This window comes from Primulina tabacum, chromosome 9, assembly GCF_025594145.1.
Source record: "Primulina tabacum isolate GXHZ01 chromosome 9, ASM2559414v2, whole genome shotgun sequence".
In the NCBI taxonomy this organism is placed as follows: domain Eukaryota; kingdom Viridiplantae; phylum Streptophyta; class Magnoliopsida; order Lamiales; family Gesneriaceae; genus Primulina; species Primulina tabacum.
This window is the reverse complement of record NC_134558.1, coordinates 7,739,746-7,749,104: the sequence shown is the minus strand read 5'-3', so window position 1 is coordinate 7,749,104 and position 9,359 is coordinate 7,739,746.

The following is a 9,359-nucleotide window of genomic DNA, read 5'->3' as shown; positions in this document are numbered from 1 at the left end:
CTCTTATTTTCTTATCTTTATTCATGAATTCGAATATTAGATTTTCTTCTAGTCTTGAATTTATAGAGTAATTTTTCGTGAGATCGGGACCACGATAGGGACAAACTATTGATTCTGTTCGTTCATTGGATTATTTGATTTATGAATCAATTCTTTGTTATTGATTAATGTTTGCGTAATTCTCGTGCTCTTAATTTGGTCAATTATTTGCATGTTTGTTATTTGATCTCGACTCGAAAGAGAATAGATTAAATTTAGCTTCAAAAATATTAATCAACACACGGTTAAATCGACTAGAAATAGTATTCGGTTTCAATTTGCGATTTTAGGCGACAGCTGTGATTCCATCGTTGAATAATGTGTTTTTGTTTGATTAAATTCAATTAGAAATAATTGGACTGTTAAATGAAAATAGGATAATAAATTCTAGAAATAGATTTATAGTTAATTCAGGAAATTTCATCGTGACATCGAATAATCTGTGGTTAATAAATTCCAATGCATGATAATAATCAAAGTTTGTATCGTTGTGTGTTCCCGATCATTTTATTAAATTTGAAAATATCCCAAGTTTCAACCTGTCCTGCAAAGTCGAGCGTAGTTAATAATCTAGCATAATTTAATTTAATTTAACTAGTTTAAATTATCATCAAATCCCTATTATTGTTTGCCTATATTAATTCGAATAATTTAAATCTTAGTATTTAAATAATAGTCTTTGTGGGATCGATACTTGGACTTTTCGTCCAATTACTATAAATTGACCTAGTCTGCTTGCTAGAATTTTTCCCAACCGAAATACACGGTCAAGTTTTTGGCGCCGTTGCCAGGGACTATTTGTTTAATATTAGGATAAATTATTTATTTTAGGCATTTATTTATTAGTTCTTTTTGTTAATTTTTAAATTTTGAGCATTTTAATTAATTTTATTTCAGAATTTTGCTTTCTTTGGAGCTTGAATTGTGCACTTGAATTTTGATTGCAGGAGTCTAGCTCGTGTTATATGAGTCGTGCTCAAGGCGTCGAAAGTCTAGTGCCACTTGATCTAGAGATTGAAAGCACTCTCCGCCGCATCCGTAGAGCTCGAAAGAACAACAACTTGGCTCTTGAATTCGAATATGAGGAGGAATCTGAAATAGAACTTAAACCAGAATTTAAAGATATGGCCGGGGAAGAGGATAATCGTACTTTGATAGAGCTTCATCGACCAGCGTTTGGAGGTCATGGTTCTAGTATTGTCCGCCCTACAATTCAAGCGAATACATTCGAACTGAAGCCGGCCGTCATCCAGATGATTCAACTCCAAGTCAAATTTGGAGGATCACCTTCTGAAGATCCCAATGCACATCTGGAGAATTTTCTGTTGATCTGTGATACAATCAAGTGCAATGGGGTGAGTACTGATGCCATTCGACTCAGACTCTTTCCATTCTCACTAAAAGGAGAAGCTATGGAGTGGCTTCGAGACCTTCCTGCTGGTTCTATTACTACATGGGATGAGTTAGTCGAGGTCCTCATGCACAGGTATTTTCCCCCAACCAAGATTACACAGTTGAGAAATGAAATCACATCATTTAGACAGAGAGATGGGGAATCGTTGAATTCAGCATGGGCAAGGTTTAAATATATATTGAGAATGTGCCCAAGACATGGTTTTTCGATAGGCCAGCAGGTTGAGACGTTCTACTATGGAGTGGATCCATCTATAAGATCTATGCTTGATGCAGCAGCAAAAGGTAGCCTATACGGGAAAACACCAACCGCAGCGCTTGAAATCATATCTAATATGGCAGAGAGCAATGTGGGTTGGCAAGACAATCGAAGGGAGAAGAAGGTCGGATTCCTTGAAATGGATGCCTTGACAGTGATCACTAGCAAAGCTTGATGGATTGACACATCAGATGACATAATTACAAGAAAACAAATCATTATCAGTCAAGCCAGTGCATCAAATTCAGGGAAACGCTGAGATAGTTGGTGGATCATCATCTAGTGACATTCCATTCATGCCAGATATGTCTTGTGAGGGAATACAGTGTTTTGGAGGGGAGTCAGTAAATTATGTGGGAAACCAGGGTCGACAACAATACAATCCATACAGTTTCTCATATAATCCGGGCTGGAGAAATCATCCGAATTTTGGGTGGAGGCAGTCAGAAAATACTATTGAGCAACCATATTTCAATCCTCCACAACATCCTACACAAGAGAAGCCTCCTCAGCAACCACCTAAAACTCCGCAAGGTACTGGACCTTCTATGCCACCCGGTTTCAAGCCACAAGATAGCAAGTCGAATCTTGAGGATATGCTAGCCAAGTACATAGCCAAGAACGAGATGAGATGGCAAAATCACGATGCCATGATGCAAAGAGTGGAGACTCAACTAGGGCAGTTGGCGACACAAATGGCTACACGAGCTCCGGGTTCACTACCTAGTGACACGGAAAAGAATCCAAAGGGTGTCAATGCAGTCACGGTGACATCTCCCACGAAGCAAGAAGTAGTTGATGTTGAAGAAAATGTGAAAGAAAAGGGGTCATCCCAGCAAGAGCCCGAGGACGCAAGGAAAACTGGTAAGTTTCTAAACTCGAATCCCACTGTTGATATTAATTCACTCTCGTTTCCCCAAAGAGCAAAGCAACTGCAACTGGACATTCAATTTTCAAAATTTCTTGAGATTTTAAAAAAGCTACACATAAATATCCCGTTTGCAGAGGCTTTAGCTCAAATGCCCTCCTATGCAAAATTTCTTAAATAAATTTTATCAAACAAGAGGAAACTAGTGGATTTTGAGACAGTGAAGCTTTCGGAGGAGTGTTCTGCAATTTTACAAAATAAGTTGCCTCCAAAAGCTAAGGACCCAGGTCGCTTCTCTATTCCTTGTACCATAGGGAATTCATTTTTTGGTAAAAGTTTATGTGACTTAGGTGCAAGCATTAATTTAATTCCTTATTCATGTTTTGAGAAGCTTGGAATTGGTGAAGTTAAACCTACTACAATTTTCCCTACAATTGGCTGATAGATCTATTAAATACCCTAGGGGAGTAGTAGAGGATGTTTTAGTGAAGGTTGAAAAGTTTATCTTCCCAGTGGACTTTGTTGTTTTAGATATGAAGAGGATCGTGAGATTTCCTCTCATTTTAGGAAGATCGTTTTTAGCCACTGGGAAAGTTCTAATAGATGTACACAAGGGTGAGTTGGTTTTGAGATTGAATGATGATAGTGTAGTGTTTAATGTTTTCCAATCTATCAAATATCCCAATGATACATCTGACTGTTTTAAAATTGATGCTACTGACGAGTTTGTTGAGTATGGGTTGCAGGAATTACTTGGTGAGGATCCTTTGGCGGTCTGTATGACCCATTCAAGCCCACAAGAATTGGGAAATCAAGAGCTAGACGAGTGTATTCATTATCTGGAAGTTGGCAGACCGATTTCAAAAACGGTAAACTCTAGGATTGGGGAGCTTGGGCATGTCCCACGACCTTTAAATCATCCAATGAAGAAGCCCCAATCCTAGAGATGAAACCTCTTCCTTCGCACTTAAAATATCTATTCTTACTTGATAATGATAAATTTCCAGTGATAGTTTCCTATACTTTGACAGGTACGGAAGAAGAGAAGCTGTTGCGAGTTCTGAGAGATAATATCAAGGCCATAGGCTGGAGTATTGCAGACAACAAAGGGATCAGTTCATCCATGTGCATGCACAAAATTCTGATGGAGGCCGACCACAAGACATCCACCCAACCTCAAAGGCGTCTGAACCCAGCTATGCAAGAGGTGGTAAAGAAAGAGGTGATAAAGCTACTGGACGCAGGTATTATTTAGCCGATTTCTGATAGTAGGTGGGTAAGTCCAGTGCAAGTTGTTCCGAAAAAGGGTGGGATCACTGTAGTAAAAAATGAGAACAATAAATTATTTCCTACCATAACTGTTACAGGGTGGCGTATTTGCATCAATTATAGAAAACTTAATGACGCCACCCGTAAAGACCATTTCCCCCTCCGATTTATTGATCAAATGTTGGAAAGGTTAGCTGGACATCCTTTCTACTGTTTTCTGGATGGTTACTCGGGTTATATGCAAATTCCTATTGACCCTGAAGATCAGGAGAAAACCACTTTTACATGTCCTTACGCGACATTTGCATATAAACGAATGCCATTCGGTCTATGTAATGCACCAGCGACTTTCAAACGCTGCATGATGACAATTTTTCACGACATGATTGAGGATTTTATTGAAATATTCATGGATGATTTTTCTATCTTTGGCTCTTCGTTTGACACATGCTTAATTAACATGTCTAAAATCTTAGAGAGATGCGAGGAGTCAAATTTGGTTTTATACTGGGAAAAATGCCATTTCATGGTGCGAGAGAGAATAGTGTTGGGGCACAAAATTTCTGAAACTGAGATTGAAGTTGATAAGGCTAAAATTGAAGTGATATAAAAACTCCCAGCCCCAACAAACATCAGAGGAGTGCGTAGTTTCTTAGGCCATGTAGGGTTCTATAGGCGCTTTATAAAAGATTTTTCTTGCATTGCTAAGCCACTGACAAATTTGATGATAAAAGATGTGCGCTTTGATTTTTCTGATGAGTGTGTGCAGGCATTTCAAGTTTTGAAAGAGAAATTAATCACTGCACCTGTGATGATAGCACCTGACTGGGCCTCGCCATTTGAGGTGATGTGTGATGCAAACGATACAGCTCTGGGGGCAGTGTTAGGGCAAAAGAGGGAAAAATGCATCCATGTCATCTATTATGCTAGTATGACACTGTCAGCTGCCCAACTGAACTATGCCACTACAGAGAAGGAGCTTCTTGCTGTGGGTTTTGTTCTGGATAAATTTAGATCTTATTTAATAGGGAGCAAAGTTGTAGTGCACACCGATCATTCAGCCTTGAAATATTTGATGGCCAAAAAGGATGCAAAACCAAGGCTAATTCGCTTGATTCTTCTGTTGCAGGAATTTGACTTGGAAATACTCGATAGGAAGGGAACAGAGAACCAAGTTGCTGACCATCTCTCGCGTCTGGAGAATCCAAGTTCAGGTAAGGATATTATTCGCGATGATTTCCCGGATGAACAACTTCTTGAGATCAACAGTTTACCCTGGTATGCCTATTTCGTTAATTATCTATCCAGTAAGTTCATTCCTTCCCATTTTTCTTATCAGCAAAAGAAAAAAAATTTCTCAGATTTGAAATATTATTTGTGGGAGTATTCTTACTTGTTTAGAATAAGTGCAGATGGCATAGTCCGTAGATGTATTCCCCAGGAAGAGGTAAGTGAAATTTTGTTTCATTGTCATGCTGGTCCGGCTGGAGGCCATTTTGGGGCAACTATTACTGCGTCAGAAGTCCTCCAGTCTTGTTTTTATTGGCCTACTCTGTTTAAGGACGCGCATGAATATGTTACAAAATGTTCAAATTGTCAACGCACAGGTAATATCTCTAGAAGACATGAGTTATCTCTTAATAATATTTTGGTGTGTGAGATTTTTGATGTATGGGGTATCGATTTCATGGGTCCGTTCCCTGTCTCTTTTGGGAACAAATATATCTTGGTGGTTGTAGATTACGTGTCTAAGTGGGTAGAGGCACTTGCATGCAAAACGAATGATTCTAGGGTTGTCGTTCAATTTCTCATGAAAAATATTTTCTCTCGTTTTGGCACACCTAGAGCCATTATTAGCGATGGGGGTACTCACTTTTGTAATCGTCAGTTTGACAGTATGTTGGCTAAGTATGGGGTCCGATATAAGGTGGCCACACCTTATCATCCTCAAACTAGTGGCCAAGTCGAGGTATCGAACAGAGAACTTAAACGCATTCTTGAGAAGACTGTCGGTGCTTCAAGGAAAGAATGGTCTAGAAAACTGGACGATGCACTTTGGGCTTACCGCACTGCATTTAAAACCCATATTGGCATGTCCCCATTTAAACTATTGTATGGGAAGTCGTGTCACCTGCCTGTTGAGCTTGAACATAAGGCTTATTGGGCTACTAAATTTTTGAACTTTGATGCTAAAGCCACAGGTGACGAGACAGTGCTACAAATGAATGAACTGGATGAGTTTAGGTTGGATGCGTATGAGAATGCCAAGCTTTACAAGGAGAAAACCAAACGCTGGCATGATCAGTACATCGTTCATCGAGAATTTATGGTGGGACAACTGGTATTGTTATACAGTTCTCGACTGAAGTTGATGCCAGGTAAGTTGCGTTCACGGTGGTCAGGACCATACACCATCACGCAAGTTTTCCCCTATGGGACAGTGGAGATCACTAGTGAAGCAACGGGAGCATTCAAGGTGAATGGGCATAGGCTGAAGGTTTATCATGGTGGTACCATGCCCGATGAGCCGATCACCGTGGATCTGCAGGATCCAAACTGAATACAGGGAGTACAGTCAGGCTGTCGACTATAAATTTAGCGCTTGCTGGGAGGCAACCCAGTGTTTAGTTTATTTTTTTTCTTTCACCTTTTACTTTCAGTTTTCTTTCTTTTTGTATTAAGCATATCTATTGAGCTAATCTCAGTGAATGGTGGTGCAGGTAGTTTATTCACTGGCAGTGGGATTTCTCGAGTGTCGGGATTCTATTAGGACGAACGGATTCAGAACGTCAAATAAACCAGGGAAGTTTCTGTACAATTCCTGCATCTTGTGTGCTTGATTGAGTTTCACTTTCGATGTTTAGAAATTCTACATTCTTGGATTCGCTTATGTGTTTGGTTTGTAGTTGTAGGGAATTTAAAAAAAACAAAGAAAAAAAAATTTTATACTTTGATATCCCGAGCAGACACGGACCCCCATCCGGATCCCTACACGGGGTTTGTGTCTACACACTTTCAGATTTTCAAATTTCCGAGTCGAAACAGACCCTTACCCGGACCTCTACACGGGGTCCGTGTCAACGCTTTCAGACTTCCCCAATTTCGCGAAGATACACGGACCAATACACGGCCCCTACATGGGGTCCGTGCCTTCTATTCCTTTGACAGAATCAGACTTAAATCGCGATTCCCCCTTCTAAATTCCTAAACCCCTTAATTCGATTCTTCTCCCATCGCCGCCTCCAGCCGAAAACTGCCGCCCCTTGCCTTCATCCACCACCCAGCACCACCACCTTACACCGCCGTTCTTCCCGCAACCTACTGAGAACCCGTGAAACCCCACCGTACACCATCATCGTCTCCATACCAGCGCCACCACCAGCTGCACCGCCCTCATCAACGGTGCGATACCCTCCAATTATATCACTGGTAAGCGTGGTTTCACCTTCACTCCTATAGAAATATTGCCTATTCGTCCGATTATCGTTTGAGTATTAGTTTCGGTTGTTGGGCGCTCTTCTTCGGGTTGTGGACTGTTTGGGATTTGATTGTGTCAAGGAGTGCATTGTTATTAATTAAGTCCATCTTTGGGATATTATGTTGTTGAGCATGATGATGTTGGATTAATTGGCTTTGTGTGCTGTATTTCGGTTTATTGGGTATCCGACTTTGCTTGTGCAAGAGTTTATTTATTATCATTTTGAGGGAATCAGTGGTTGGGTTGTTCGGATCGATTAGTTGGATTGTGGTGATTGATTTTTTGGAGTGTTCGGATATAATTGCTTGAATCAAAATGCCTCCTCGAAAACAGAGCAGCAAGCGTGCACGAAGCGGTGCTTCTTCATCCTCTGGGTCTGCCAGGTTGCCATTTGATGCAGTAAGGTTCATCTGCCGAGAAAATTTCGAGTGGTACTCGGCGCTGCATGGGAACTCCGTCATCGTGGAACGTTCTATTCATTCGCGAATTGACCACGAGGTGCCACTCCGGGCAGAATTTGATTAATTCGGTTGGGGACCTCTTCTAGACATCGCCGGACCGTATTACCCTAACTTGGTTTTGCAGTTCTACGCGAATGTGGAGGAAAAAGAGACTATCGGGCTGCCTCATTTGCGTACTTATGTCAAAGGCGTTCCTATTGAGTTGACCAGCACCTACCTGGCCACTATTCTGAATGTCCCTAATGACGGGCCGCCGGTGGTCTTCAATCAAGTGGATATCTTCCTGTCGGACATCATTTTTTGGATCCCTGAGGCTCGGTGCCGGCTCCAGTACCTGCACATCTCCTGCTGGATCCCGCTCCAGTGTCCTCCCGATGTCCCTCCCGCTGCTGGATCGCCTCATCTGTTACTTCACGGGGGCGAATATCATTTCAAGGAAAGCCGGGAACAACGAGGTCCGCCATATGGATCTCTATATCATTGACAAGATGTTGAATGATTTGGGGGCCATTCCTGCTATTCCAGTGGCGTCAATCATACTTTCCCATATGCGCTCAGTCGCCCACATTGACCCCACGAAGAATAAGACACCTTATGCCCCCTTCCCTATCATCATTTCCAAGATCTTGGCGGCCCATGGCATCGATCTCACTGGTGAGACCTCCCTCCTGCCCACCTCTACACAGATGCTCACCCCCCAGGCCATGCAGGGCATGTACTTCATTTTCAGACAGGGTGCTTGGTACCGAAATCCAGGGAGTCGACATATCAGACCCCATCCCCGTGACCCACCAGTGCCTCTCCCTACCATTGATGAGCGTGCCTGGGAAGATCGTGTGGAAAAAGAAGCGGCATTGGATGCCCGAGCTGGACCTCAAACTGGTTTGCCCCCTCGACAGTGCGCCCCGAGAGGTACACGTCAGGTTTTCTCATCCTTATTTGATTGCATGGACGACATACGCACTCGATTGGCTCGGCATCGAGCACCATTCAGACGATGCCTATGCACCACCTTGGGACAAATCCGCACTTGATGGCTTGGAGGACTTGGAGCTGGGATCAGATGATGAGTAGTTTGCTTTATTTTGTTAGGACTTGTGATGGTTTTGATCATTTTTCTCGTTTGTTTATTTTACATTTCATTCAGAATGTTGTTGTTGCTCTTAGGCGACTTCTTATTATTTATGATTATTCTCGTTTGGATTTTGTTTAAGTGCTTGAGTGTTTTTCCTATTCCTGTTTACGTTTCCTTGTGTATTCGATGTCGTTCTTTTCAGGTATTGATGCATTCTACGCCATTGTCACCACCTGCTCGACATTTTTCCAGGGAAGTGTGTTTGCTTTAACTGTCTTGTTAATTCATATTACATCGCTTTACACTGAGGGCAGTGTCGATTTCAAAGTGTGGGGGTAGGACAGTTTTGTTACGCATCGTTGCACAACACTTAAAAACACTTTTCATGTAGGATGAGACTATTTCTAGAGAAAGAACCCTTGTTTTACTTGATAACCGGATTAATTTGTTAAATTTTGGATCACCCGGGAAATTGTTTCATGCCTAGTATTGAATGA